Consider the following 22,644-nt stretch of genomic DNA (forward strand, 5'->3'; position numbering starts at 1 on the left):
AATAACTTCTAAAAATTTTCCTCTCAAAATTTAAAACTTTCCTACAAAAACCAATAAAGAACAATATAAAAATTCCTTGGGAAGATATGAGAAAGCAATAAAACTGATCATTTTTTCATAGATTACTCTTCTTTTGAAACATTTATTGTTCATGGGAAATTTAAACAATTTTATTGCTTTTTGCTATTTTTCCCAATGAAAAATTTCTTAGTTTTGTTTGCTCTTCATTGATCTCTTGTAAAAAGTTTTGAGTTTTTTGTGAAAAAAAATTGTTTTGTGGAATATTTTGTAGTTTAATATTGACTTATTTATAGATTTTTTTTCGATGGAAATTTTTTGATTTCCTTAAGGAAAATTCTTCTTTTATAATTGTAATTTGTTCATTTAAAAGAGTTAATATATTTTTGGTTCCCGTAAAATTTTTAAATGTTTATGGAAATTTTATATTCATTTATTGCTTCTAACCTGATTAAATTGTGGGCAATTCCATAAGTTTTGTTAAATAACATATTTTATTATTTATGCAAATTTTATTTTCCAGCCACCGTAAATGTTGTATGCTGAACGAAATTTGTCGAAGAAATGAAAAGTGTTAAATGAAGAGCGGGAAGAAACGACATTTCTGAAAAAACAACTTTGTCGACCAAATAACCTGTTCATCCAAACGAAATACTCGGCCAAATGGCCTTTTCTATCAAACGACCATTTCGACCAAACGGTATTTGCGCCCAAATGACCTGTTTGGCCAACCGTTTTTTTTTTCGACAAAATAACCATTCGGGCTGAACGATATTTTCAACCAGATGGCATTTTTATCTGAATAATTTAAGGTAAAAATTGTTCAATTCCGCCAAATGGCTTTAAGTCGAATGATTTCACTATCTGCGTACGGATGAATAAGATACTGATCTGCAATGTTGCTTGATTGCCGCAAAATCGAAGATCGCTCCGCTGAAACTATGATCGATTCCGAGACTGTAATCACAAGGTTGCAATAAGGGCAATAGAAATTTGTCGAAGAAAACGTTCCACTTTTTTTTTGTGTTTCAATTCCAAAGATCATGAATCAAAGCTGATCCCAGAAACTACCGACAGTTTGCAGTCTTCAGAGTAAGTGAAATTCTAGAGAACACGAATTCGATCGAGATTGTTATACTATCCACTAACGCAGCAAACGCACATCAAAGCGAATAGCGTCATCCCATTATCCTTCCAAGGAACCATCATATAATGCTATTTCTAGTGCATCGGATCCATCGCCAATTTCGCCATTTCAATTCGAAGAATTTTCTTGGATTCCACGGGCCGTCTATCAAGAAGTCAACTACACTCTGTCCACGGAATCCTGTATTTCATGCGTACGGTGGTTCGTCTGTCGCTGAGTTGTTTATCTTATCTTTTCTTCTCAGATCGATTTAACGTAACGACGTTTCTACCTACATCACTTATTTATTGAAGAACCAGTTTTCCAATAATTTAATATCACTCTAATAAAGGAACAAATACATCACTTATTTGAAGTCAAATTCATTACTAACATTGCCCAAACTGCCTAAATATTTAACAGTAAAAGCACATTATCATTACTCTTCGACACAGCTGGTTCCATTTTTTCGACCAGTCTAACTCTAGCTCAAGCCCTCATAAAACCCATTTGATGCACTCGAGTCAATCAGCCAGTGTTTTTGTGTACACACATCGAGAACGTCGTCGCTAAATCCTCGGATCTGATAGATTGGGGGTGCGTTGCCATCGTTGTTGGTTGCGTTGTCGAAGACGGAGGAGGTGTAAGCGCGTGAAGCAGTGGCCCAGACGCGCGGAGGAGCGCGGCGGAGCACAAGTTTTCACATCGTTTGTCGTCGCGCGCGCTCTCCCGGAGTGGGTGATTTTATGATAAATTGGATAATATCTGGTGAACTCTGTTGTGTGTCGATTATCATCATCATCTGCATCAGCGGGCAGCAAGCAGAAGCGAACGCGCGAGCCGCACTGGTTCGGAACAAAACGGTCCATCATCAGTATCGAGCCAGTCAACGGCGAGTGGAGAGTGCTTCCCAAAATCGAGTGCCGTGCCGCCTCTTTCGAGTCGCGTTTTACGACGCCCAGTGATACTTCATTATTTGACCATAGCGGGGCAAGTAGGAAGCAATAATTGCCGAGGGTGTGTGCGGCCGGGGCCGGGCAGTGGTTATCGATTACGGTTATACCTTTTTTATATCACCCCTTGGACATGCGGCGTGGAGAGAAATATTAATTTCGCAACAGTCATTTTTACGTGAGTTTCATTCTTCGGCTTCGACAGGAATTTTATGACCCCAATCATAAACGTGTGTGGCAATTGGCAGAGTGACAACGCGTGGTGCGATATGAATAATTATTAATAACTGTTTCGAGTGAAATCGTGTGAAAACCCCCAAAGGACTACTCTGGCGGATGCTTCGGATTGGATAAATGCTTTCGGAATTTGCAGAGCCATAGACGGTGAAGAAAACGACGCGACGGCCGCTACATCGGGGAGGCACATGTAAGTAAACGACTTCACTCACTGTCGGCGAACCAATTACTTAATTGCCTTAATTAGGAGAACAGCATTTCTTCGGTGGATTTCCATGCGTAAGAGTAAACGGTCTTGAGCGCTGACGATCGCGATCAGGGATGCCAGGTCAACTACAGGCTTTGCACATTTAAAAGTTAAGTGATGATGTATTTTATGGAATTGAGGAATTGTCTGGAAAACCAACATGCCCAACTAATTACATTCATAAAAATATGTTTATGGACGAGAACGACTATAAGTAAGTTGCGCATGATTCGAAGAATGTCGTATAATTCTCGAACAGGACTCTTTGAAATTCTTGCACCCGCTAGCTGCGTGTTCTTTTCTACTTGATATCAATTTCTGACAATGATTATCTTTATGTTCGATACAATTTTAATTCATGTAGTTATCATGAATTGCGTGTCATAAGACCTTCCACTGGTTGTTTACAGTAAGGCTGTTGCCTTTCTAGATAATGTGGATTAGCTAATATATCAATCTGAAGTGCAGTAGTTTGATTGACAGGCAGCTCTTACCGTTTGCTGGCGACTTTTCTCCAAAACTGTTAGTCACGATTTGTAATAATGGTAGAGTATTTAATTTACCAAATGAGCAATCGCATTCTGTAAAACATTGTACTGGTGTTACAATGCTAATTTATTTTGAGTGATTTAGCACTGATCATTAATTACTAGGACGATGCTTTATTCTATAACGTTACGCGCAAAAGTGAATTAAAACGTGGTATTTCCCGGGCAGAAGCCGTGAACAGAATAACAAAACATGATATGGACTTGATTGATATAAGAGATAAAAGAACAGGCAACAATATCAAAAATTTGCACCGAAATATCATTTAGAGGAAGGGGGGGGCAATATGCCCTAGCTAAGCAAACACTGCTTTATTGTCTTATTTGTAACGCTATTCATGGGTATTTTCACATTGTGCAACAGTTAAACAAGATAGCTAGTTGATGCCATTTAAAAATTGTCAAAAATCTCAATCATATTGATAATATTAACATTTCAAAAAAGTGGTGATATTCTGTTGCCGGAAAACTTATGAGGCAAAACGCCTTTAAGCTGGCAGCTCCTAGGGAACAAAGCACCACGCGTCGGCGAATCAGCATTCTGGTATGGATAGTGCGTGGAGACGCAAGTACATTGTGGGTTAATTCTACTAGGGCGTTTTGCCTCGCCAAAATGTTAGATGTTTCTGCAAAATGTGGAAATTTTCGGTTTTTCCGACCTTCCCATACACTATTTTAAAACTTTTTTCGCCTAATCTACATAATTTTAGATCTAGTTTTATTACGGCCATCTTAACGACGGAAAATATGAGGAAAACCACAAAAGGCGTTTTGCATCGGGGGGGCGTTTTGGGGCCTCTTCCCTAAATATCAAGATATGTTATGGATAAGAACAAACTAATGGCGCTTGATATCGATCACTTATTTCAAATAACATAACTTGATATCCTTATGATATTTTAGTGCAAAATATTGATATAGTCGTCTGATCTTTTATATATTATATAAATCATATCCATATCACATTTGGCGATCTAATCAACATTTGATATTCTTGAGCTATTTTCGTCTACTCGGGTTGCGCACTGCAAAAAAAATTGAAGCATCCTTCTTGTGCAGGCCTAATTCTCTATAGGAACAACTAGTAAGGTCGAATTCCATGAGAGATTCTACAGAAATTCCTAAAAACATTTCACCCAAATTCTGGGAGGAATTCTACACGAGTTCTGGTATATCCTATACGAATTCTGGAAGCAGCTCTACATAAGCTGCGGCAAAAATCTACACGAATTCCGTAAGGTATTCAATTCGAATTCGGAGTGGAATTTTTCACCACCAAGTCTACACAAATTCCACGAGAGGTTCTACACAAATTCAGGGAAAAATTCTACACGAATTTAGTCTACACGAGTTCCGGCCAATAAACTACTCGAATTCTTGCAGAAAGCTACACCAATTCCGTGAGGAATTCTACTCGAATTCCGAGAGGAATTCCACACCATCTCCGAATTCCGCGAAGAATTTTAGACTAATTTTCAAATGAATTCTCCACGAACTCTTCCTGGAGGAACCAACGTGAATTATGAGAGGAATTCCAAACGAATTCCGGAAAGATTTTAACATTTATTCCGGGAGAAATTCAACTCTTATTCCAGAAGGAAGTTTACACGAATTCCACGAGGGATTATACAGATATTGCAAAAGAAATTCCGAGAGAAGTTGTTCACGAATTCGCACAGAAATTTACATCAATTCCGTTACTGACAAATTTACGACCGTCGTTTGCGATTATTGGGGATGTTTTTTGGCATTGTATCGGTCCACGGAATACTAATAAAATAGCCATTCTAGTCAAAGCCCAAACCTGATATTCATCGATCACTCCATCACGTGGAGAATCTCACACCGGCTCTTGCTAAAATTATAAAACGAAATTTTATAAATATTTCACTGGGCCTCAAATGCGTCAAAAACAATAGCTGCAGGAAAAAGCGTCACATTTAGACAGACGGAATGTGATTTATCGCATCCCGTGTGCTGATTGTGTTTGTTCGTAAATGGGCTTAACTACAAAATAACTTCAAAATCGTCTCTCTGACCATCACTCTCTTATTAATCGCTTAACTCACTTAAAATCTTCTAAACTAGACCCAAATGAGAGAGAAGATGAATTAAAAAAGACGGAATTAATTATGTGTACATGAGATTGAGAACGAAGACCAATTCGATTTTTATTAAACAAGAACAGAGACAATACCTAACCACTTCAAATACTCGAAATGTGTCACATTTTCAGTGACAATATGACGGATGATTTCATTACCGATTTTTAGTGGAGAATTCATAAATCATCAAAAATCACGTAAATAAAGAAAGAAAAAAAAATACAATTAAATAATACGATACAATTAAGTAATTTAAATGCAGTGTATACAGGTTTTTTGCACTTAATCTAGGATAAGTTGTGACAATCCGATTGTGACTGTCTTGTTGCTATTTCTAGTCAGTTGCTCTGACGAGGTGGTCGCCAGGGATGCCAATGATGAGCAATTTTCCAAATGTTGTTTTTATAAACGTAATATGTTCTCTTTCATTTATGTATTATTTATGACTAGCTTTATGTACCCGGCCTTGCTCGGAATTGCCAGATTGGTTTGCTATTTGATTTCACAATAGGAAAATGTTAAAACCAATTGATCAACAGGGTAATTGTGTTTACCTAATGATACTTCATCATTTTATTAAAAGAAAACTTTTGGAAACATTGACTGATTTCGAAGAAGGGATCAAACCCATTGCCTCATTCCGGGCAAACGCCTATTTCTAAAAAAGGAAAAACATCCATCGATGCCTTATTCCGGGCAAACGCATACTTTAAAAGAAGGGATCACACCCACCATTGCCTTATTCCGAGCGAATGCTAACTTTTAAAAAAGCAATCACATCCATCATCCAGAAGGAATCACATTAATCATTGCTTTTCACTGGGCAAACTATGATTCCGATGAAGGGTAACAATTGACCTTTCCCGTCGAAAATTGAATATCGTTTTATTGTCTCAGTCGATTCTTTGGCTAATTTGAGGTCAACTTTCCCAAAAAACTCACATTTTTTGAAGCATTCAACTATTTTAAAATCGAAAACAAAAACCAAAAAAAAGTGCTACACGTGTAAACCGGCCTAAAAATTCATCCGATGTTCGTTCAAAATCGGGCTAATCTAAAAAAAACAGTCTAGTATGGTCTTCCTTAGACAGAGAACATGGGTTCCAAATTTGGTGGACATCGGTAAATGGGTTCAGAAGTTATACTGAATTGATCGATAACTAAACAATACCTCTCTCTCAGCCCCCTCCTTCTTTTAAAATGACTTACCCACATCCACTAACATCGTTTTCTTAGGATAGACAATATTTGATACAAATTTGGTACATACCTCCCCGTTTTCCAAAGAACATCCCTAACCCCCCCATCGTCGTCTTCTTAAGAAAAAAAATGTGTGTTCCAAATTTGGTTGAAAACGGCCAAGGGGTGCAGAAAGTTCACTGGATTGATCGATAACTTAGCAATACCCCTCCCCACCACACCCTCCCCCTTTTGCAAAGAGCATCCCTAGCCCCCATCATCGTCTCTCTAAGTTAAAGAATGTGTGTTCCAAATTTGGTTGAAATCGGCCAAGGGGTTCAGAAGGTACACTGAGTTGATCGATAACTTAGCAATACCCCTCCCCCCCACACCCTCCCACTTTTCCAAAGAGCATCCCTAACCCCCCTATCGTCGTCTCCTTAAGATAAAAAATGTGTGTTCTAAATTTGGTTGAAATCGGCCAAGGCGTTCAGAAGTTATGCTGGAACATCCATACAAACATATAAACATTGAGTTTTATATATATAAATAAATAATAAATAAGAAGATAGAAGATATAGAAGATATAGAAGATAGATAGAAGATGGATAGATTCTCGTTTCATAGGACTAACAGGAAGAAGCTTATACTAAAGAAAACATGACATTCAGATACACAATTACAATGAAATAATTTATTATGCTCACAACCAACAGTTATGTCAACAGTCAACAGCAATGGCGGCGCCAGAGCTCTGGTAATGGTAGGGCAACAGCATTTTTGGTGTAATTGGTTATATTGATTGAGAGGAGTTGTTCTTTTTGTTCGATGCTAAGAGTATGGATGATATGATTTGCTCCGTCGCGGTTTTGTTTATCATAGGTCATTTCCCTTTGTCCAATTCGATGCCCTTTGGTCGTTTGTGGGAGTCAAGCTGCTAACCGGAGGTGATCTGCTCTTGTTCTTCTTCTTCTTCTTATTGGCATTACATCCCCACACTGGGACAGAGCCGCCTCGCAGCTTAGTGTTCATTAAGCACTTCCACAGTTATTAACTGCGAGGTTTCTAAGCCAGGTTACCATTTTTGCATTCGTATATCATGAGGCTAGCACGATGATATTTTTATGCCCAGGGAAGTCGAGATAATTTCCAATCCGAAAATTGCCTAGACCGGCACCGGGAATCGAACCCAGCCACCCTCAGCATGGTCTTGCTTTGAAGCCGCGCGTCTTACCACACGGCTAAGGAGGGCCCCATCTGCTCTTGTAAGATGTCCTTATAGATTCCTGCATTTTTCAAGAAACAAATGATTGCTGCTTCGCATGCCGGATCATTTGATAATGCATCCCCGATGCTACCGATATGGTGCAATGTTCTGGAAGCCGCATAGAGGGGGCACTCGCTTAGCACATGTTCACTATTTTTGCGTACATGACAGTTGTCGCACATCCGGTGGAACGGACCCTGGCCTGAGAAGTCCTTGCTTAGTTTGGACTGGCCTGTTCGAAGTCGGGACAATACGCGTTGTTCCCTCCAGTTCATTCGATCTTCTCATGCCCATGTCTCGCCTTTCATTTGCCGCAGAAAGTAGGAGCGCTTTCGCCTCCACTCCATTTCCCATGCTTCTTTTACGGTCTTGTTTATTTCGCTTTTGGCGTCGATTCCAGGAATGTTTAGGGTGAGATAAGTACTGCTCCTTCCCAGGTTTGCCAGCTTATCTACTTCCTCGTTGCCATATATCCCGACGTGTATGGGTACCCACAGAAAGTTGCTGTCAGTAACGAGGTCCTGTATGGTCTGGATCCACGGATGCGTTGCTCTGGAGGATTCCAGAGCCAAAAGAATGTTTTCCGAGTCTGACACGATCAGGATGGGCGCAGTGCTTGTTTCGGATGCTGCCTTGAACAAGGGCCGAGTAGACCGAACACTGGTCGTCCAGTCTGAGGTGCACTTGCAGATCTGGGCCGAAGACACCGACCCCAACCGAGCCATTGACTTAAGATCCATCAGAGTACCGGATTTCAGTGTTTTGGTATTTATGTTGAACCCTTTCGCTAAAGACCGCCTGGGCTCAAGTTGGGTTGGTACCTTTCCGCAATTGTGCCTTGTTTGACCAGTCAATTGTTAGAGTCTTGGCCTTCCAGCTTCGCGGCCCTTCTCGGTGGAGTTCAGCCATAGGGGAAGCTTATTACTGGCCACCGCGTTGAGGGCAATGTTTACTTGAGCCTGCATGAAGCAAGCTTGCCCTTCGTCATAACTACGCTCTAAGAAACCCACTGCTCTGCATCCAATTGTCCCCGTTAGTTTGAATCAGAATGGTAAAACAGCGCCTTCAGCACATGCAGCTAAAGCAGGAGTGGATGGAAGGAGCCCAGAGATGGTACGAAAGGCCGTGTTTTAGGCAGAAGAGAGAGTTTTCTCCATTTCTTTAAAAAGGCCTGCAAGTGATGTCTGGTCCATACAGTAGGTGACTATCAATAATGGCGTCCGCCACTTGTCTTCTTATATCCCGGTTACTCCTGGTCCTTTTGTGGGTTATCGCTCGTAGAAAGTTGATGCGGGTCTTACATGCCTCCTCCAAGCCTTACAAGCCTGGTTCTCTCGAAATGAGGTCGAAATGTTAGGTGCCAGTGTCAGTACCTGACTCGTTCGTCCATACAAAAAGTTCCGCAGAAATGCCAGCATGTTTCCAGTGATGCCCCATTTCTTAAGCTTTTTCAAGACCTCCGGAGTCCATGCCCGATTGTAGGCTTTCGCCAGGTCAAGGGATGCAAGCTCTATATGTTCATCATTTTTCAAGGCATCATCCAGGATCTGGCCAAGGGAAGCAAGGTATGTTCCAGTGCCGAAGCCTGGTCGGAAAGCGTGCTGTCTGGGATCCAATCGGTTATTCTCTATCAGGTAAAAATTCAGCGGAATTACGGGAGCCGATGATATGAAACTTCCTATGGAATATCTTGAAGAATTTCTGAAAGTATTGCTACAGGAATTCCTGAAGGAAATTCTTTTAAACTGATTCTTAGACAAATTTTCCAAAGAATTTTCGAAAGAAAATCCTTAAGGAATTTTTAAAGATATTTCTATATTTGTTTGCGTAAAATGTTTGAAGAAATTCCTTCAGGAGAGAGACGAAACTCACGATGGAATCCGAAGGAATGCTTGAAGGTATACCTGAAAGAATTTCTGTGTGATTAGCCGTATTAATAAATTAAAAAAATAACACCTGAATGGTTACTGAAGAAATTTTTCGAAGCAACTCATGAAGTAAATCCCTATAGAATTCTCGAGAATATCCGCATAAGTATGATGATGAATCGAGTGAAATCCCGATATTTTTGTTTTTTTTTGGTCTTAATTCCAGATTCAAAACAGGGTTTTGTTTTACTGCTGTCCGAACTTCCCAGAGAAATTCCTGACAAAATTCTCGAAAGAATTCCATCAGATGTTCCAGAAGAAACTCTAAAGCTATTTGAAAATTCCATTAGGAATTTGTTTGGAAATTCCATTGGAAATTCTTCCGAAGATTATTTTAATAATTCCTTAGGAAATTCTTTCGAAACTTTAGGAAACCTCCCGAAAGGCCTTTGTAAATTTCTCAAGGCATTTCAATGTAAGATTCCTTCCAAAATTCATGCAGGAATTATTCCGGAAATTTTGATGAAAAAATTCATACGGAAAGTTACAGAAGAATGAAATAGGAAATCCTAAAAGAATTTTTGGAGGAGTTTCTAAAGGAAATTTTAAGTGAATAACCTAAAAAATCACTATAATAAAGCAATAAAAAAATTAAGGAAGCTTTAAAGGATTTCCTGTAGATACTTCGTAAGGAATTTCTAAAGAATTTTCACAAGAATGAGCAAAGGAAATAAACGAAGGAATATGTACCTAAAATAATTTTCGAATAAAATTTTGGACGAAGTTCTGAAGAAATTCCTGAAGGAAATTTCGAAGGTATTTCAAGAATTTCTTCCTAGAGTTTCCAAAGGGATTTCTTGAGTCAGTGACAGTGTTCTTAAAATTTATTCCGAAGAAATTCCTAAAGGAATTTCCAAAGGTAATCCTAAATCAATTTCCATAGATGTTGTAGGTAAAATTTTCTAAAAGAAGTATATTTCGATTTTTTTCAATTCTTTCTTTAGATTTTGCAAGGAATACTATGAGGAATATCCAAAGAAATATCTGGATTTGTCTCCAATGCACTTCCGGTGGATTCTCAGAAGAAATCCCAAGACGTTCCAAAAGAGGAGGAATGTCCAAAGAAACTCTTGAAGAAATTTATGAATACAAGTTTGTTTCAAGAATTCCTTCAGAAATTCCACCGGAAAGATCCTTTCGAGAATTCCTTTGCCAATTCTTTTGAGAAATTTTCCGAAATTCTTTTAGAAATTCTCTTGATTATTCTTCTAGAAATTTGTAATTTTCGTTTGAATTTTGTTTGGAATTCCTACGGAAACCTCTTCAGAAATTCATTAAAGAATACATACGGAAATGATTTCAGGAATACCAGATTTTTTTTAGTTGCTCTATGAATTCCTTAGGAATTTGCTTTTGGGATTTCTGATGAAGGAACTCCTTCAATTTTTAAATGATTTTCATCAGCAATTATTCCAGTATCCTCAAACTCTTCCTCAAACAAATTCTTCCAGTAGTTCCTTATTCCTTTCGGGACGGATGGCTCATATATGTCCAGCGTTTTAGATTGGCTTGACTGTGTAAAATCAGTGCAAGAGCTCTGTGAGTATGTGTGTGTTTGCAATCTAACTCTGGCAGTGGTATTATGGATAGAATATTCGTGCAACCATTTTATTTTTATAATTGCAAGAATCTTAGATCCGGAAGCTAGAAGGTGATAGTACTATTGCAGCTCCTATGGCCCATTTCAAGAACGCATGCATTCCGAAGTTATATTCGTGTACAATAAGCCCCGCTTGATTACACCCACATATCAAAATGATATCTAAAGTGTATTCACACTTCCTGAATAAAAATTTAATTCTTTTGATTCTGGCGTGTACTTCTTCTTCTTCTTCTTATTGGCATTACATCCCTAAACTGGGACAGAGCCGCCTCGCAGCTTAGTGTTCATTAAGCACTTCCACAGTTATTAACTGCGAGGTTTCTTAGCCAAGTTACCATTTTGCATTCGTATATCATGAGGCTAACACGATGATACTTTTATGCTCAGGGAAGTCGAGGCAATTTCCAATCCGAAAATTGCCTAGATCGGCACCGGGAATCGAACCCAGCCACCCTCAGCATGGTCTTGCTTTGTAGCCGCGCGTCTTACCGCACGGCTAAGGAGGGCCCCTGGCGTATAATAAGTGATAAAAAGCATATGAGTGACATCACTAAAATTTAGCATGGTGATGTATAGAAAATTAAATTGAAAATTGAAAAAAAATTGTAAACCTTTAAAATTTAAAACTAATTAACTTTTGGTAGTAGAAATTTGATAATCTACTAAATAAGCACCTTTACATTAGACATTTTTGACGTAAACTACGTCTAAGGGGAAGACTCGGATACAGGGTGGCAAGTAAAAATTTCCAAATTCGAGACCGTCACGAAATCATGTAAGATTTCAAATGTTAATAGCTCCGTTATCTTTCAATGGATTTTCGAGATTTTATTATCAATCGAATCGGAAACTCTCCAGCAATTTTTTAAGTCCATTGGAACTATTGATAATCAACGTAAAAACATTGAAAATTCCAATTCTTTACCAACTCAGTCAAATTTCAGATTTTCGTTACGACCGCCGTATGGTGCCGTTGGTTCTTGCGCTCTACTTTTGTGCGGTGTTTCGCACAAAAAGTACAACAATAGAACCAGAGCAATGACCGCGGTCGGAGCAAAAAAGTAGTGTTTATGAAAAAGTGCTACAGATGCTGGACATGTTGATGTAAGCAAGAGGTGATCATTAAAATTGATTATTAGGCAGCACCCCTTTAAAATAACACTGCAAAAGTCACACAACAGACGGAAAAAGGAAAGGCATCATCACCACTGCGGAATAATAAATTTTAAAAAAAATTGTTATATCTAACCATCTTCTTATATATTGAGTTACGCTAATTTTGTTCGAAACACAAATGAATTGGTGTGCGATCAAACATGATTTGCGTAAAAACTACAAATTTCACGCGGCAAAACGTTTACCAAAACGAACCGCGCTGTCTCCTGACCCCATATATCCAACATCCCCAACGGCCGGCGCCGGTATTACTTAAATTTGGGTCACCCGTATGTACACAATGAAGGTAATATTATTCCTAAATATCATCTGTTGGTTCTCTTTGTAATTACATCTGGCCTGGCAGAAACAGAGTAACAACCGTGGCGTCAATCATGCTCATAAGAGTGGTTCAATTTTTGATTTTTTCGCTCCCCTATGCTTAAACGGTGGTATCAGTTGTCTTTATAGAACTTCTTTAATTTTTAGCAGATTTGTATGTAATTTGACTTAGGACGCGCGATTTGAAGTTTTGCAATGTTGCTCATTAATATATAAAAATATATGAGTACGTTGGCAACATAGGTAATTTAGCGAGTGTATAAATCGTTTTGTTGCGAAACAATTTGCTGCTTGCAAGAAAAATATTAAGGAAATATTAAATCGTGGGAAATTCAATTGAGCACGTAAAAGAACTTTATATCAATAATGAGCATTTTTGTACGAAAGTTCGATCAGTTCGCAACAACAACCGTCTTACAGATTAAGAAATATTCTTCGAAGTCTTCGGGTTGATTATATTTAGGGGGAGATCCTCCAGTGCCGGACATAAAAGCCATTTGACAAAAAACTCTAATCCGGATATATGTTTCCTTTTATACCTTTTACATAAAATATGGCCATTGATGATTCATACAAGCTATATTTGATCATTTGAACACGTTTAACGACGATGAATTTTGGAGAAAAATTTCACGGTTCAGAAAAATGTCTCCTAGTACCGGACACTATTGCATCAAATGTTCAAATATTGTTTAAATGTGACTAAGTTCCTGTTACATGAGTAAAGACATCATTCAGAATAATCATATTTTTCACGTGCTTCAAGCTGTAAATATAAAAATTGTTAGTAGAGCTTATTTGACTTTTCAGCTAAATTTTGTACATCCTAATCCAAATTCTCACCTTTTTGAATGTCCTCTTTGTTTCTGCTAATTTCTGTCCTTTCTCAGCAAGAAGAAACAATTGAATTGAAGTAAGTGTAACAAAACAGGTGTAAAAAATAGCTATGAAAAATCTCAATGTCCGAACACCACAATTACATGGCACATCTAACAAATCATCATCATTATTTAAAATATGGCTAATATGGACCATGTACACATAATCAGAATGCATTAGATTGATTTTAACATTGTTGGTTCAAACCTTCTTAAATAACGCGAAACATCGAAATTTTAAACATTTTTATTCAATTTCATATTTTGTACAAAGCTTACATGAAGATCTGATATCTCATGCCGTTAAAAGCCTTTTAAATAGCTTCCTTTTGTACCTAATAAGCTGAAGGAGGGAGCTCTGCAAGTATCGTTTTAAGAAGTGTCCGGTATTGGGAGGTGTCCTGCGCTGGGGGATCTCTCCCTAAATAGTTAATGAGCCGCCTCACGAAACGATCTTTCACATACGGGGCGATTTCCATACAAACTTCAAACTGCTCGTACTTAGTTAAATTACAACCAATTCGGTTGAAAATTAAGCAAATGTTATCGATCAAGCATAGGGGAGCGAAAAAGTCAAAATTTCAATCACTCTAAGCTCTAAGCAAATTAATTATTATCTTATGATCTGCTTTACGTAGTTTACGTCGAGCGGTCGTATCTTGTATATAACCCTTCTGATTTTTATTTTTAAATTATTCTGAAAAGTATAATCCAGTAAACCAAATAGTTTTCAATTAAATATAGTTTTGTATGTATGAGGTGAACCGGTCTAGGGCCGAAAACCTCATTAATAAAGACAATAAAAAGTTTTATATTTAAAAAATGCTTTTTAAATTCTATTTCCTATATATTCCATGTTGAATTTCCATTATCGTCACTCAAACTCTGAACTTTTTTCAGATGTCTCATTGGAGCTTCGACTTCCCGGATAGGCTGTTTCGATAATCGCGCGAACGTTCTACGTCTAACACAAAACACGAACAAACCTGCACTCGTTTTTATTTCGACCGCACAGCACAACAAAATCGATCCGCGTGAACTATCTGCTTACTGAGCAGAAACACGACAAAACAGGCACTCTGTTGTGTCATGTTGTTGTGGACTGTAAAACTTATGCTGGGTGCTCCGGACTAGGGCGCGAAAGCAAAGCAGTCTTCATGCAGCGTATCCGCCAAAGTCTCGTTCATCCGGATGTTGGCTTTACAGGAAAAAATGTCGGAGATCAAGTGTGACTATACCCTGAAGACCCAGATATTCGAAACCTTGGGAAGATTTCGCTTCTGAGAGCATGCAAATGAATCTGAGTTCTATACAACATTGTATAATAATTGTGAACACTCTATGAGGTTTAGTCATCATGAACGTCAAGCCAGTGATCAATTTTCAGAAATACGAAAAGTTCAAGGTACTCCAAAACGTTCTCGAGTTCAGCCCACAGTATCTACCAGATCAACCAAGTCTTTGGCAATATCCTCATAATCGGTATATACCCAATCCGGTTCAATCAACATTTTACTTGAATACAAGTTGTTCAAGGTACTCCAAAATAATCTTGAGTCCAGCCCACGGTACCTAACAGATCAATCAAGGCTTTTTCAATATCCTCATCAACGTCATATACCCAATCTGGTTCAAAACCGTCCACGGTTGCTACTCTGTTATTGCCAGGCCAGATGTAATTACACAGAGAAACAATAGATGAAGTTTGGGACTAACATAATCTTCAATGTGTAAGACCTGATGACCCAAAAGTAAGCAATACCAGCGCCGGCCGTGTCCGAATGCAGGTCAATTAAGGAATAGCTAGGAAATTGTTGACGTGGTACTCGCTTTAATAGAAGCCGACGAGTCATCTGCACTTCCACGAGAAATCACTGGGATGTTGGCTATATGAGGTAGATGGTGTGGCAGGGTTCGTTTTGGTAAACGATCTGCCGTGTATAGCGTGTAGTTTGATTTAAAACAAAAAAATCGTGAAACGCTAAGTATTTTAATTATCGGATGCGAACTAAACTTAACTTACTCACCCGCACAAAGCAGAACAAAATTTCGGTGACCGGCCGATCGTTTTGCTTTCTGCACAAAGCAAAACTAAATTTCGACGACCGGGTAAATGGCCTTACTGGGATGTTTAGCTATTAACAGATAATTTTTTCATGACTTGGTTGATTGAGTAGATCACATGTTATGAATTCCAGGACGTTTTTGAGAACCAAAAAGGACTTGTAATTGGTTGACGATGCATGGATACGTCATTGAGGACTTTGTTGATCGAGTAAATGACATGTTCGAGCTCCAGGACCTTTTCTGAGAACCATAAAAGGCCAGTAGTAGTTCGCAAAAGTTATGAGTGCAATTCTATTGGCTCAACAAACCTGCTGGGATGTTAACCGATGGACGGAGACATCGTTCAGGACTTGGTTGATCGATTTGATTTTTAGTTCTTTCTATGCTAGTTTTGACAGGATTCAGCGAAGAAACAAAATTTATGCGTTAAATCTACGTAAAAAAAATCGTCCTGAAAGGGTTTAGAAATCCCTTCCGAAACTCTACGAATTCCTCGAAATTCTTCTTAGGAATATTTTCATAATTTCACCAAGGAATTATTGAGAAAATTAATAAAAATTCCTCCAAAAATTTAAAAAGAAACTCCTTAAGGCTTTCGAATATCCCCTTAAAAATTCTTTTGGAAATCAGAAATTTATTCAGAAGTTCTTTTAGGAATCATTCAAAAATAACTTCAAGAGTTCCGTCAAAAATTTTATCTTGAAATTCTATTTACATTTCCGTTAGAAACTCTTCCGAAAATACCTTAAGGATTTTCTATTTCATTCTTTAATAAATTTCAGGACAAAACCTTACAACAAAATTTCCGGAATAAATCCTGCAGCAATTTTTAAACGAATTTTGTATGGTTTTAGGGAATATCCGGATGAATTTACAAAGCCCTCTTCAGATGATTTTCCGAAGAAATCCCTGGAGGAATGGCAAAAGCAGTTAATAATGCAATATTTTAAATTAAAATTTTTAAAAATGAAAGAATTTCTGGAGGATTTTCAAAAGAAATTATCGAAGAAAGTCTTGGAGAAATTTCAAACCTTGAAGATTTCGGAAATATTTTGCTAAAGGAGTCGCTAAAATGGTTTCCGAAGGCATTCTTACAGGAATTTTTGAAGGAATTTCCAATAAAATTTTGGAAGAAATACCTATCAGAATTTACAAAGAAATTCGAAGATTTACCAAAGAATTCTTTCTGAACTAACCCTGAAGAAAATCTATGAAATTTAGTTTTTTTTTTCAGAGCAATTTTGGCGTGTGTATATAATAAAATTCCAGGAAAAATATTCGATTTGTTGGGTCGCGTGCCCCATGTCGGAGCGTGTTTGGGGCCACTAAAAAAAGAACAGCCCCACTCAAGCCATAAGTGTCCCGCAAAAAAGAGGAAAGCGGAAGCATGGTACATTATGCTATAGAAATTCCTTCCTACAGGTGTTTCTATGGGTTTTCCGACAAGCTACTTTATAATTTGGTCATCGTTGCATAGGATAAATGATCCTATAGTGAGGAACTAAGCGCGTTCCAACACTATTATCTTCCCCAAAATAATAACAAATCTAATTTCACTTACCGTTGATATGTATCCGAAGGCTCTTCGCTTCTATTTAAATAAGAAAATGCTTTCGTTTGAAAAGAAATCGTAATTAAAAACTAAAATCATAACTCCAATTATTGTTCCAATTTCAATAGTGTTCCAATAGTTGCGTTATTTTTTAACCTTTGTTCCTATAGTTGCGAATCCCATGGTTTTCTTACTGGATATTAAGGTATTTTGAGGATATTTACCAATTTAAAAGAGCTAGCCAAGATGTTTTGTTCCGGTTCGGGTACTGACTGATAAACTAATTGATTTACAATGTGGGTTGCTACGATTGGTATGTTAATTTTGAGTATACCATAATATTGCAACTATAGGAACACCCAAGACTATCGGAGCTTGTACCCTTCCTACATATGATTTTTTTTATTTATGGCATGATCAATGATGAATAACTTCTACGAAGATCGAAAAGAAAAGTACGCAAGGTAGCACACCTCCGATATTACTTCGAGAAATCTGCTAGGGCCTTATGATCAACAATTAATTGATAAGTCAGCTTTCTTTTGTCAAACGTTTTTTGATACATTACCGCCTCGCAGCTGAGCAGGCTTCGGAATTCTCACTCATATGAATAAAACCCAGGATTGATCCAAATGGTGGAGTGAGTAAAATTTTTCCACTTTCTTCTGTGAGCAAGAATTCTCGCACAATATTTTATCCTAATAGAACGAGGGTTGATAAACTCGCAAGCACCGCGGTGCCCCGGCTTTCTGAATAATTTAATTGTTTTCCTCTTAATTATCCTTCTTGCCACTTCTTCAGATAATTTCTACAAGCATATTCACAAAAATGTAGAGCCGCAACGGGATCCGAACCCAGAGCATTTTTAAAATTATTAGAGCGCATCACCACACAAATTGATTGAAAGTGAATAGACGAACTGTTTTATACTCCATATACTTGTTATCGTGGCGAATCGCCAGATGCAGTCAGCTTGGAGCGGAAACTGAGCGGCATATGATTTTCGCGAAACACGCGAAAAAGGATAACTATTTTTTACAGCATCGTTTCTGTTGGAGTTTTTCGCACTGTAATTTCTCCATAAAGTGGATGGTGGAGAAATTTGTTGAGGTGTGGTTGAGTAAGAAATCCGAACCCTGCAGTTTAGTGTTCATCAAAGAACTTCCACAGTCATTAACTGCGAGGTTTCCAAGCAATGTTACCATTTTACAGTCGTATGTCATAAGGCTAACACGATGCTATTTTAATGCCCAGAGAAGTTGATAAAATTTCCAACCCGAAAATTTTCTAGATCGGACCGGGAATTGAAGCCAGTCACCTCCAGCAGGGTTTTTCTCTGTAGCCGTGCATCCTACCGCACGGCTAAGGAAGGCCCCATTCCAATTGTAGTAATGATTTTGATAGGATAGGGTTATAATAGAACGACAGTTTTTTGGGTCTCCCTGAATGTACCTAAATACGAAATTTGATTGAAACTATATATAAAACCCAGATTAATCCACCTAGCATTGGTGGTGCCTTTCTCGCATTTAGTTAAGACACCAACCTTATATGGGGTTTATATGGTCCGATGTACCATTTTCTTCATAACTTTTAAACGCAATGACCGATCGTTATAAAATTCAATAGTGATCAACAAGGCTTTGTCCCCTGTCGAATGAAACTTGTTGCGAGAAAATCGGTTAAGGATTACTATACGAAAAGTTGTCTAATGTTTGTTATAGCTTTTGTGCACACATATACACACACATATACACATACATACACACGGACAGACAGAAATGTGCTCAGTTCGTCAAGCTGAGTCGATTGGTATATAAGACTATGGGTCTCAGAGGCTTCTATAAAAAGTTCGTTTGCGGAGTGAAATGATAGCCTTTCGGTACAACTTTGTTGTACGAGAAAGGCAAAACCATCAGGGCACCCGATTGAAGCGATTTGGATAGGAAGAGTGGAATCGCCAACTTCCTATTGTTAACATCTCGTGGATAAAGGGCGGGCTCTTCTCCCCATCTATTGGGTCAATCTGAAAAACGAGGGCTAGATTGTATTAGTGTATGTACGAACTTTCTTCTGGAAGGAGATTCTTTATTCATCCCGTGGTTTTGCATGAGTGAATCTGCTTATGGAACCACCCCACCCATTTTTGGCCCTTCATACAGGAGTTTGATGAAATACAAACAATAGTATAATCATGATCAAATCGTTTATCAGATATGGCCAGTGCTATCGGCAGGTGCCTTGCTACAATAGATGGTAGTATCATCATCATCATCCCTGAATGTACCTAAATACGTCAACGACAAGTAATACTTGTTGAGTTTAATACACAAGCGTATGGCGCCTGACCCCCATAAAACTCGACCATGGTTTTGAGAGTAATGTGATAGAGAAGCTAAACAATAATGATATACGATGTTCTCATTCACACTCATCTTAACGTAAAGAGTTCTAGAATAACTTTAAATTGCAGATTATTTCCGAATGAATTGTTAGTTCTTTTGTGCGAAATGAATCAACGAAATAAATGATATTTTTTTTACTTATTAGGGTGGTTCAAAAACAGATTTTACTCCTCTAACATATTAAGCAAAGGCTATCAAACCTGAATTACCCTTACCGCGTATGCCAAACTAGATTTTTTCTCCTTGCGATTGACTGTTGATGTTGATGTTCAAAAATCAGAATTTCAGTGAAATATTTTGTTTAAAAACAGTGGTTTTGTGCTGATTGCCTTTCATGCATTTCTGCATACTTTTCCTCAGTAATATGCTTGGGGTTTGTATTGAAGATCAAACAAAAAAATGTATAATAAGCAGCACTGATCGCACCGGCAACCGTCGATGACGGCGACCGATGATCGTTCATTTCCACTTCGCCGCAAGCGTAGAAGACGATTCACCCTCGTATTGATGGGCGTGTGTCTTTCTCCCACCTTTACTCACGGGGATTCATTCGACTCACTCGCGAGCGGCGATCGGCAACCGATTTGCGCCGCGCACGCTTTAAGTACCCACAAACCTCTGCAGCGTCAATTTTCTCTTCTCTAGTATAGGGCAGGCGGGCGGAGCTTCTCAGCACTTTGCATGCCGAGTCTGCGCGATCATCATCGTCGTTCGTCGCCAACAACCAACGGTAGGCGCACCACACCGCGATCAATCTCCACCGACCGGTCGGTCTCAAATGGTGGTAGCAGAGAGGTGGAAAAACTCCACGGCTAATTAGCGCCGCTCGTCGAATGTCAGCCCGAGCCATTTGAACTTTGTCAAATCGTTCATGCATTCTATTAGTGTTGTCCACAAGTAGGTACTTACGGGAAGTGCATAATAGCGGCGCAGAGCCGGATTGTAATTTATCGTTCGTGGGGTGCACATTGAGTAGGACAAAAATAGAAGCTTCAAGGAGGAGAGAATTAGGCAGGTCAAAACGTTATTCCATCGTTTGTTATTCGTTGGCAATACCGAAAGCCACTGGAGCACCAGTTAGTCGAATCAATTTAGTGACAATTGATTGATTGTTTGCGGAAATTGGTATTTATGCTGGCTGGGGCGATATGAGCAGCACGTACATTGGCAGTAGCGCTCCTAAGTGGTTGTAATTTAATCAAACTAATTGAGCGCTGACAGATTGCGGGATGTTACCATAAGTTTTAGCTGCAAGAGAACATGATTTCGATTGCATATTTTTGATCTCTGACTGATGTATTATCAGCATAAATTAGTTTAGAAAACATGGTCACCATGCTTTGCATGTACGGTGAAGTGGTTAACTATGTATCCCATTCTCGATCCTGAATATATTTTAATTTGATATGATTTTAATTAAGGCGATTAATTAATTAGAGGCGATGTAATTATCAAGTAATAACTTCAAGACCATGATTTGCTCTGCTGGGGTGCTTCATTTAAAATCATAAAAATAACAATATTTTTGGGGTTTTGTAACCTGCTCTAACATTGTCTCAGGTTACTGTCGCCCTATTTGGACAGCAATTATTCCTCAACGAATATAACTTGTTGCACCAAAATTAGTTGACAATCAATGGATAATAAATGTTTAAAGTTGTTTCATATTTATTATGAACATGCAAACGAACTGACTGCCATTCAAGCATCACTTTTTTCCAACGTATTTAACAAGAGCAAGCAATCGAGGTCGATGTCGATCACACTATATAATTCTCATCCATTTAATTTGTTCTAAATTTTTAAATAAAAGTCAAAACCTTTCAAATAAACGAATTATTAAAAAAATATCTATAAATCTATAAATACCGTGAATCAATTGACGAATCGATTAACATAGAAATATTTTAGATTTACTATTAGATACATTGTAGAGGCTGATAAATTACAAATTACAATTGCAATTGCAATTTTATTAAATGCATTGTGTTGGATAATTAATTCATTTTCTTTGCGAACCACTGTATCAATACGCACTAGATGCGAATTGGTCAATGGCCAGTGGTTTGTTTCTCATCGTTGCCACACGATAGCCTCTCTCGACCAAAGGCCTACAGAGATGATGCTCGCAGCATCCCGGTAGTAGGTAGATGTAGGGAGTAGTTAGTTCTATCTCGACCGCCGGTGATACCGATCGTCGGCAGTGCGCCGCGTGTTATATCAATAATAAATACAGTCCACTCTAAAGCAATAAACGGTTGTAGTTTGTACGAAGTGCGTCAATAAATTTATTCATTTGTGACCGTATCACATCGGTGGTTTCGCGCTTGATCCGAAAGGTTGATTCGCGGGTGCTTTCGCTGAAGTGCGAACCGGGAGTATCCCACATTTTGGTCCTGGCGATCCGGATTTGCCAGACCCGTGAAGAACCTTTGTTCGGATAATCGCGCGTCGCTTGGGTTCGATAGGTCATCGAACAAGTGTATAATAGACCAGTGCGGTCTGATTGTTCGTCACTGTAATGGCGCAGTGAATAATAGGCGCAAGTTCAATCAATCGTTTTGACCGGCTTGGTAAACGCCGGATAATAAAGTGACTGGCTCGGGCTAGTGCTTCTCCGCGGATGAAAAGTGTTTCGGTTTCGGAAAGAACAACGACAATCCGTTGAATAATCGCGGGAGAAAACGATTAAACACACGCTGTGGGAAGTGCTTAGTGATTTGCTGGCGTAGTGAAGATTCCTGTTGGCAGGGTTTCGTTGCTGCACAAGTGGTGCAGTTACCAACGTTTGGTGCGTCGAAGGATTTCGGTCATCTGCTGTATGCGTCACCATCGAGTTTCGATTCCCTAGGACACCAGGAGTAGGTCATCGCCGGAAAGCAAGCTAAGTACAGTGTGTGTGTGAGAGAGAAATTGTGTGGTCGAGGTGGATTGGATCGGTTTGTGCATTGTGCCGGCCATTCCTGAAGCTCTACGAACGGTAGAGAAAAATTTCAGCTCTGATTGAGATTTATTTGCATTGTACTCATCAGTA

General features: G+C 38.6%; 1 protein-coding gene across 5 annotated transcripts in view; it reads left to right on the plus strand.

The window, feature by feature from the left end:
• The window catches only part of LOC134222255 (homeobox protein B-H2), a 126,013-nt gene that overhangs the window by 21,543 nt on the left and 81,826 nt on the right, over positions 1-22,644 (plus strand). For 3 of the 5 annotated variants that reach the window (XM_062701417.1, XM_062701411.1, XM_062701399.1), the window contains exon 2: positions 2,303-2,524. The exons of 1 other annotated variant lie outside the window; for it this stretch is intronic. The gene's annotated coding sequence lies outside the window, so the exon portion shown is untranslated. Of the gene's footprint in view, positions 1-1,664; positions 2,525-22,644 lie in introns of those variants that run through there. One more of the 5 variants, XM_062701405.1, reaches the window with a different exon arrangement.

This window comes from Armigeres subalbatus, chromosome 1 (genome assembly GCF_024139115.2).
Source record: "Armigeres subalbatus isolate Guangzhou_Male chromosome 1, GZ_Asu_2, whole genome shotgun sequence".
Classification (NCBI taxonomy): Eukaryota; Metazoa; Arthropoda; class Insecta; order Diptera; family Culicidae; genus Armigeres; species Armigeres subalbatus.